This window comes from Strigops habroptila, chromosome 17 (assembly GCF_004027225.2).
Source record: "Strigops habroptila isolate Jane chromosome 17, bStrHab1.2.pri, whole genome shotgun sequence".
NCBI classification, from domain to species: domain Eukaryota; kingdom Metazoa; phylum Chordata; class Aves; order Psittaciformes; family Psittacidae; genus Strigops; species Strigops habroptila.
In genome coordinates this window covers 5,092,139-5,101,980 of record NC_044293.2, presented here as the reverse complement: position 1 = coordinate 5,101,980, position 9,842 = coordinate 5,092,139, and the positions used below count along the sequence as shown (strand labels likewise).

The 9,842-nt window shown below is 43.5% G+C and overlaps 1 protein-coding gene across 1 annotated transcript in view; it reads left to right on the top strand.

The window, feature by feature from the left end:
• The first annotated feature begins 359 nt into the window (after positions 1-359).
• Positions 360-9,842, top strand: part of ARHGAP32 (Rho GTPase activating protein 32) — a 190,219-nt gene continuing 180,736 nt past the window's right edge. The window contains exon 1 of the mRNA XM_030505266.2: positions 360-613. The gene's annotated coding sequence lies outside the window, so the exon portion shown is untranslated. The remainder of the gene's footprint in view (positions 614-9,842) is intronic.

Here is a 9,842-nt window from a genome sequence, read left to right as displayed (position 1 = left end):
GGCCTCCTTCTCCATTGTCCTTTGTGGTGGTTTTAATAAGGCTCTTTTAATGCCTTGTTAGACCTTTTCAGGTGCAGTGAACGTCTGTGGGTCAGCGAGGGTGCTCTGCGAGTGACATGTGTGCTTGGAAACGCTGCGAAATGGAGGAGCGCCCAACAGGCGTGTCACATACGTGTGTGTGTGTGTGCACACGTGTGGAGATGGTTTTATGTGGAAGATCTTGATTAGCTTTCCCACCAGATTGCAGTGAGGAGGTAATCAAAGGGTAGTAGTGCAGGGTCTCGTGAGGAAAGATCCGTAACACGTTTGGACTCTGGGCGAGCAATGGCCTCAACGTGAGAAGCAGCTAAATTAACCTTCAAAACTTTCATGTGTGGAGTCATGTATATTACTGTTTTCCTTTCTCAAACGGTTTCTCCTCTGAGAACATGTCCTGTATCTCAAACTGCTGCTCTGGACCGGACCGATGGCTGTGGGGTTTTAAGGTGATGGGAATGAGTCATTTTATGTTGCACCTCTGTACTTCGCACACAAGATCGTGCAGAAAACAGCACTTTGGACAGAGGCTTGGACTTGGGTGTCCAATTTGTGGTGTTGCTTGATGCTGTCTTTGGTAAGAATGGAATTTAGAGGAATAGGGGGAAAGGCAAGAGGACAGAAGTTTAAAATATGTTATAAACCTCAAGTGTGTTACCCATAGGTGACCAGACATTCCTCTTTGACACATGGAACAGAATGAGTAAGTTTCCAAGACTCTTAAAAGTGTATCTGTTTCAAGGGTTTGAGGTTGGAGCATGGGTCAGATACCTTTTTCTACGAGAGGGACCAATTCCGTGCACGTGCTTGTTCGGAAACAGCTTGTGCAGTTTCTGCCCTGCTGCGCAGATGTCTTTTCATTCCAGCTTTGCAAAATTAGGTTAGCCTTGAGTGAGCAATTTATTTTGACTGGTAAGTAAAATATTACATATTCCTCATGATAAAAGAGCAAGCAAATAGTTCTTGTGCTTGCACTGATTTATTCTCATGAAAATATTTGGGGAAAGAACAGAACTGAAAGTGTTAATGTGGTATTGATACTGTGCATAACGTACAGGAATGGTACTCCATTGCCAGAAGCAAATTATTGTTCAGTCTCTCAGCTTGTGGTCATAACCTGGGATTTGTTTAAAGTATATAGGTCAAGTTTATAAAGAAACAAAGAGCATCAGAGGCAGGTCAGCAGAAATATCAGTGAAGAATTGTTTTGCCTTGTAGACTTTACATACAGTTTGCAGCTGGATGTTGCAGCACTTTTGTGCCACTTGCTTATGGGTTGTGAACTATCAGTTCTTAAGAGTCTGTTTTTCTGTAATGCAAAGTGAGGGAAAAGGTGATGTCATTGAATTTAAGGGGGAAGAAGATCTCAGGGGGAGTGGAGGGAATCTAGCAACGTGGGGAATACTGCCACTTTGGCCATTTTCCTTTGGGCTTCTGTTTCTTTTGTGAACTTCTGAAAAGGAAATGTCATTTTGCTGTTTGCATGCATTGTTTTGCCTGAAGTGTCAGACCACATTATGGGGATGATTCCAGTCAACTTCCCCCGTTCCAAATCAAACACGTCAACTACTGTAATATGTTTATACAAAAATTCAGTGTGTTTTGCAGGAACTCATTCTACATATTTCCAAAAATAAGTGATGTTTTTCATTATTATGGCTGGAAGAGTTTGTATAGGAGACAAAAAATTGAATGGTTTCCCTTGGCCTTTGCATCCTCCTGTCCACAAGTACAAGGAAGACATTGGCTTCTTCAGGAACTGGGGGATTATTTTCATTTGCACTTCCTCTCACAATATTCTTATCTGTGTAGTTCTGTGTGATTCCAGTGGTTGGGACCGAGGCAGGAGCTGTTGTCTCATAGCCATTGGCTCGATACCATTTTGACTGATTACAGGGTTAGGGCAGAAAGGGAAGAAGCTGTGAAGAGCTGCAGGAAAATTAGTACATCTTACTTGCAAACCCCTGGACTAATTGCTCTCGTGGCACTGTAAATGTGGGTGGCTTCTGTCAGGTAGCATGTGCTCATGCAGGGCCATTTCCCTCCCCACTTCCAGGATCTGGGTTCAGCGTGGTTTCACGCTGGGTTTCAGTGGGCTGCAGCAGCATCTCGTACCGGCAGAGCCTATGAGCTTCCTGATGAGGGGATTTGATGATCAACATGGTAAGGCCGAGCCAATAAGGGGCCTGACAGACCCGTTCTGCTCCACCAGATCCCTGCAAGGATTTGGACTTGAAGATGAGCACATGCGATGTCTGTGCCTGCCACAGTGGAAGTTGTCAGTTTCACTGCTTGGGTCTGGAAACTTTCCTCAGGATATCTGTTACCTTAATATGAAATAAATCAACTGAAGTGTCTATCAGCTTTTAAAGCCCACAATTTTCCTTGGGAAAAGAAGTCAGTTTGGTGTCTGGGTCACCGAGTCTGGTCAGTGGGAGCCTGTGGATTTCCAGAGTGATTTCTATTCTGATGCTAATCCTTTGCACAGGCTGGCTGTGCGCTGTTAGCCAATGCGAGAGAGGGGATGTGCATACTGAGGACGCTCAAGGGGAGCCATTTGTTTTAGTTATTGTTATGCAGATGGAGTCTTCCAGCCAACCAGAATTTGGAGAATCATGTAACCTGAGGATGTAATGCTGCCGGTCAGCAGTCATGGAGCAATTCTGAGCCCGTTTGGTTGAAAGTGTTTCTTTTCAGCATGAATTTTGTGGACTTTTTGTTTGATTCGGGTTCGTTGGTTTGGTTTTTAATCCATGTTGTAGCTGAAAACAAATTGGTGCTCTACAATTAGAGTTGGAAAACTGAAAGTTTCAATTTTTAATCATAGTGTTGGGTAAAAAGGGTAGGAAGGCAGTAAAGCTGTCACTCCATTGACACAGCTACGAGCTGCTCAGTGGGATCCTACCTCTACTTCTGATGGGGACTTGCTGTGTTTCTGCATTGCCTCAATTTCTGCTGTGTAAAACGCTTCAGACTGTTGAGTAGCCTGCGTGGGAGTGTTCATAAGTGTGTAAAACCAGGTAAAACGTGTAAGTCTTACTCAGCAGAGTTTGTTTGTTTGCTGAAAATTTGTTCCCTAGAGATTGTTTTGGAAATAGCAAGTACTGGAGTAATGGAAAAGTGCAAGGAATGCTCCAGGTTAGTCTTTGGTTGCATATTATACCTGGTGCAACTGTATGTGGTTTCCCTCCTTTTAAAGATTCCCCCTAACATCATGGGGGCTTCTGCAATATGTTATTAGGCTGGGGCTGATGTTCAGCTACTAAGAAGCCTTTTTATGTTTTATTTAAGTGGTGTTTTGTGTTGCTGGAGTCCAGAGTAGATCAGCGTAGCATATTTTTTGTCTCTCTAGTGTTAGGTGCTTTGGAAGTGTGCAAAAATAATTAAAAGCTGCCCTTTAAACTATTTAGTAAATTGGATTTGCTTTGACCAGCAGCGGCACAGAAAGTTAATCGTGTTTAAGCTGATGGTGACTTTTCCAATCTGATTTTACCTGGCAAGAAACTTTGCTACCCAGTTGTTCAATGCAGTTAATGAAGTGCTGATAATTTAAGCTGATAAACCAATGCTACCAGGTTTACTGGAATCACTTGGGTAAATGTGTATATGGTTCCCTATGTTATCATCCTGCTTTTTGATTAAACACAGTATTAACTACCATCATACTTACAATTTGAATGTATTTAGATGCTATTGTCAAGTGATGGTTATGACATTTAACTGTTATTATCCACTGGATGTACTTTGGCTCTGTCTTGGTTACACATGTGTAATTCTGGAGTTCATAGTGTCATCCCTGAGCCACCAGCTGAGAATATGGCTCAGCAGCTCCTGTCTTTTAACCTGTGGTTTATAAGATAAAACTCTGAGCACGTCCTGTTGATGTGGCTTGAAGTCACCAGCTGTAGCAGTAGTTCAGCACAAACTACTGATCAATGAATCATTCATCCTCTTGTCACGTCAGTTTCTTTGGCTTGAAGTCACTCCTTGAATCAATAGTTCAGTGCGAAATACTGATCAACGAATCACTCATTCTCTTGCTGCGTCACTTTCTTTTGCTGATGAAGAAGCTGCAGTTGCTGCCCCTCCATTCACTTCCTGGTGTGCCCAGTGCTTTTGCCTGTCGACATCTCGGCCCCTACTGGTTGCAGGTGGAAAACATTGATTTAGCATATCCATTATAACTCTCCAAGAATCAGAGAAAGTGGAGTTTTGCCCATTTCTGCCATTAATTCATTAAACCGTGACCACAAGAAGTTTGTAGCCTGCCTTCCTATGGATTTCAGGGGAAAATGAAATGCTTAACTATCCCTGAGGTTTGTTGGATAGAAGGACACTTGGTCAGCTGCAGCCTATGTTATGGCCTTAGATCTCTGGTAGTGGTCCTGTGTTAGTTCTGATTTGGTTTTGCTTCATCCTTTCTAGTAAGCATAAAGTCATAAAGCAGGTGGAAAAATGTCTTACAGCAGCAGTTTGCTGGTGTGACATCACATGTGCCATTCAAACCTGTAGCTCAGCAGTACATGGACATGGCAGTGGTCCCCCACCCGCAGCCCCAGAATCCAGTTGTAGAGAAGGATGACAGATTTACTTACTCCCATAAGTTGCTCTTAAGACACAAGGATGAAAGGGGGTGTTCTAACAGCTTTGTCAGATTGAGATAATCAGTTTTGCTAAAAATAACTCCGATAGCAAGGTGTTAGGTTCTTAAAATTGGTTCCAAAATTCTTGTTTCTTAGAGAAAACCATGTTTAATCCCCTGTGTATTTTGTTACCTGCGAAATATTTATCACCTGAAGACTAAACAAACGTCTATTGACATATTAAGCTGTTTGGTTTTTAATTTCAGTAACAATATTTCCTGCCATTTGGGAGGTGAACTTTTTTCTCTCAATATTCAGAATGCTCAAGGTGCATGTGAAAAGGAAAGAATGGTGCTCAGTGTTTTGAAAGCAGATTAGACACATTCTGGTCAGATCTGTCGTTATCTCAACCCTTCGTGCCCCACGTTGGGTACGAGAAAGAACTGATGTGGTTTAAGCCCAGCCGGTAACTCACCGCTCGCTCACCCCCCCTCTTCTTCCCTCCTCCCGCTCCCGGAGGGGTGGGGAGGAGAATCGAAACAATCTAACTCCCACGGGTTGAGATAAGAGCAGGCCAGTAACTAAGGTATAATACAAAACAACTACTAGTACTACCACCAATGATGATAATGATAAGGGGAATAACAAGGTGAGCAATAACAATTGCTCACCACCCGCTGACCGATACCCAGCCCAACCCGAGTAGCGATCTCAGCCTTCTGGGTAACTCCCCCCAGTTTATATACTGGGCATGACGTGCTGTGGGATGGAATACCCCTTTGCCTAGTTTGGGTCAGGTGTCCTGTCTCTGCTTCCTCCCCGCTTCTTGTGCCCCTCCTCACTGGCACAGCATGGGACTAAAAGTCCTTGATTGGAGTGAACATTACTTAGCGACAACTAAAAACATCGGTGTGTTATCAGCGTTTTTCTCAGGCTAAAGTCAAAAACACAGCACTGCACCAGCTACTAAGAAGGAGGAAAATGACTACTACAGCTGAACTCAGGACAGTTTGTTTTGTGCCAGTGTAAAACCAGAAAGTTTTCCAAATCCAAGTGTTTTCATTTGGCCGTATTCTAACTGACTTCACTAAGGTCCTAAGTGTGGCTGTTACAAAGAAGAATGTAGCTGGACAACCTCTGTTTGAGCCTAATTTTAACAGTTGCAGGAGCCTTAGAGTATTTGCTGGGATCGTTCACCCTTATTCCTTGTTATGATCCATGAACATTTTCATTAGATTTCAGATTAGCTGATATCTTTGGTGTTGTGTGTTTGACAAGAAGCATCTCTAAAGAGTCAGTTCCCACCTGTGTCGATCAACCAGTCTTTTAAAAGGATAAATGAAAATGTAAGTTTTAATTTAAAAGGATAAATTAAAACTTAATTCAAAAAACCACTTCTCCTGCTCAATAATGTACCTTGCTTGTTTTCCTCCCAAAATTTACATAGCAGCTGATAGAATCTTTACAAACTTTATCGACAATTTCCAGATCATCTTTTCATGGAATGTGAATCAATTTTGTAGCTGCTATCCATAGCTTCCCCTTGAGATCATCATCTCATCCCTTACACTCTAGCTGGGATATAAACAGTAAAAAAATCCCTCTTTGGGTTTCACTGTTTGCTTCAAGTGCATATGTGTGTACGTGTATTGTTTAAAACATTGCTGACAGACACCACTTTTGCACTACAATGTAGAATTTGTAGGATTTTATTATAAACTCCCAAATCATAGAATCATAGAATGGTTTGGGTGTGAAGGGACCTTAAAGCTCCTCCAGTTCCAACCCGCTGCCACGGGCAGGGACACCTTCCACTAGAGCAGGTTGCTCCAAGCCCCTGTGTCCAACCTGGCCTTGAACACTGCCAGGGGTGGGGCAGCCACAGCTTCTCTGGGCACCCTGTGCCAGCGGCTCAGCACCGTCACAATAAAGAACTTCTTCCTTAGATCTAACCTGAACTTCCCCTGTTTCAGTTTGAACCCATCACCCCTTGTCCTATCACTACAGTCCCTGATGAAGGTCCCTCTCCAGCATCCTTGTAGCCCCCTTCAGACACTGGAAGCTGCTCTGAGGTCTCCACGCAGCTTCTCTTCTCCAGGCTGAACAGCCCCAATGTTCTCACCCTCTCTTCATATGGGAGGTGCTCCAGCCCCTGATCATCCTCGTGGCCTTCTCTGGGCTTGAATGAGCAAATGAATGAGCAATAGCTGTAAATTTATTTTCAGATAAACCAAAAGGATGTCTTTGATACAATCTGTAAACCAAAGTGTGTCGATCCTTCCTCGCTTCTCTGTATGTGCAGGAGTGTGAAATACTGTATATTATACAGTATATTATACAGGAGACTGAGATTCTGTATATGCTGTGTTTGCTGGAGGTTGATTCAATAAGCAGTAGTTGATTTTGATGTCAGAATGAGTTATGCTCATTTCTTCTTGAAATTGTAAATGAGATTCCATAGCCCTTCAGCTGAATGATGCACAAGGCAAGCTTTAGACAGCAAGTTCACTCATTGGTAACTGCTGCAGCTTATTTCATTGAAGAAACAGGAACAAAAGTTGGTTTGTAAGTACTCTGGAATGGAGAACAAAGGCTGTGGGGACCTTTGAACCTCTGTGGCTGTGCAGCTGAACAAGGAATTGTTCAGGAATGGGAAAAACTGCCAGAAGACCAGAGATCTGCTTTTCCCTATGTCTTTCTACAGCAGTGTTCAACTTCTGCAAGTAAAGCAAAAAGTAGTTAGTTAATTGGAAGAGTTTCTTTCTTGTTCTTCCCCAGTTTGATAATCAAGTATGTGCAGGAGTGGTTATTCTATCACTTATTTTTTCACTGAGGCAAGCTTGGAACAGATGAGTGTGTGTGGTTTGTTTCTGCTTATTTTTGGGGGGGGCTGGGGGAAAGAGAAATCTTAATGGTTGATTGCATCCTTCAGCATTTTGTTCTCTCTCCAATGGTCTGTGCAAATAATTGAGGCCTATGAAGCAATTTGTTTCTGTGCTTCCTGGTGGTGTTCTAACTTTGTCATTCTGTGCTAGCTATCTCCTCAAGGAAGATGGGAGGGAATAATCAGTGTACTGAAGAAATGGTTATTCTCTGCAAGATGTGATGGCTGGCATCTTGAGAGTTCCATCTCCAGTGGGTTGTCCAACAGGAAGGTTCTGCTTCAGGCAGTGATTTGTGTCATATCATAGAATCATAGACTCACAGACTGGTTTGGGTTGAAAGAGACCTTAAAGCTCCTCCAGTTCCAACCCTCTGCCGTGGGCAGGGACATCTTCCACTAGAGCAGGTTGCTCCAAGCCCCTGCGTCCAACCTGGCCTTGAACACTGCCAGGGATGGGGCAGCCACAGCTTCTCTGGGCACCCTGTGCCAGCGCCTCAGCACCCTCACAGGGAAGAGCTTCTGCCTAAGATCTAACCTAAATTTTACAAGGCTTAAAGATAGGATGGGCTGTACTCAAAGAACAGACTCTCTAAATTGCTTCATGCTGAGGGAGAAAAACCACAGTAGTGAGTGTTTTTGAGTAATGAATATAACCCACCAGCTGGAAACAACAGGGTTGTTCATTTATCTTTCTCAGCCTGTACATGCAGCTCATAAGTGTGCTCAGGCATGCATGTAATGTTCATGCCTGTCCCCCTTTCTCTTGCTGAAGAAATACTCTGTGCTGCTCTGGAATTACTTGGGTGGAAGGGAAAGGCAGGGCTTGCCCCTCATGGTCTCTCAGGGATTGAATTGGGAGTTCTGGCATCTGGTGTTCTTCTGTCTGCCTTGGTTCAGCCTCTGCTGGAGAGGGCACTTCCATGGCGGTTTGGAGGGGCTGCAGCCACCTTGAGAGCATTGCTTGGAGTGTCTTCTGGGTCCCTCATCCCCAGAAGCACAGAGAGAATTGGAAAGGCTCTAGCTACCAGCAAGAGGAGTAGCAATTGGGCATGGTTTAGTTGATAGATTAGTATTTCAAGCATGATTCTTCTTGCTGCTAGGGAGGAAAACAGTTTCTTTCTTGGAATGTTAAATTGTTTAGGGACCTTCAGTCCCCTTTTTTTCCCTTTTTCCTAAGGGGTCCATGCAGTCAGCGAAGGTTATGTAGGTTTTTGTTGTATGTTCAGCCTGCCTTTTCAGCTGTCCAAATGACAGCATATCTCAAATGTCTTCTCTTGCTTCTTCCAACTTGTCCTCTTCCTAACCTTTGGCTGCAGATTCTCTGACATGAGGCTGTGCTGTAGGGAAATTCAGCTTCCTGTCTTCCAGGCAGCACAGGAACCTGGCTCCCAGGAGCATGGTGAAACTCCATAGTGGTTGTCCTTGTATTTGGAGGTTCTTTACACTGTACTGGTAGGTTGTCTCTGTGTTTTTTGCTTCCTCCTTTGGAAAGATGCGCAGCAGCTTGAGCTACACCAGTAACCTGTGATGTTTTAAGGTTTTCACTATAGGGAGTATTCATTACCTAATACTTCCAGTCATCCATACACAACGCAATACAAGGACCCAATACATCCTTGGCTATTTAGTTATGTAGCCATATTGTATTAGTTTAGGGAGAATTTAGCTGTCTGGAGTACAGGTTAGGAGCTTTCTAAACGTTTTCACCTAGGTGACAAGAAAACTTTTCCTTGCTTGCATCATTTGCTATAGGTACCCTTTGCGTTTCCTCTTCGTCAAATGCCAGGTTTAAAAATTAAACCACAGTTGACTTCGAAGATTAAAATTGGAAATTAAACCATATAGATCAGTGTTTGACAAAACTTAATTTGTCAGTTCTTATCTCCAGCAAGCATGTGTGTGGAGGAGGGCTGCCATATGGCTGCTAAATATAACCCAACTTTCTCCTGAAAGCAGTCTGAAAAGTACAGAAGTTCACAATCTGGTATCTGTGTTTTTAAGAAGAGTGTGCTGCGGAGTTTAAGAATTCCATGAGTGCAAACTAAGGTGATGGGAATAGAGCCAGAAAGTCATCCAGTAACATGTAAGTGTTTCCTGTGCAGAGGTGACACTGGCTGACATGCTGGAGAGGTGCTCAGCAGCTCGCGGATACTGGACCATTTAGCAATGCCTTTAAGGTGTAAGGGTGGTAGTAGCTGTCAAGGTTACATCAGTTGTTGGTCCTCCCTACCCTCTAGGTCCAACAGCTTGTATTCTTGTTTTCCTTCAATAGCTGCGCTGTTACATCCCAGCACTGGGATGCTGGGGAACTTCATCTCTTGCTACACTGTGCAACATAG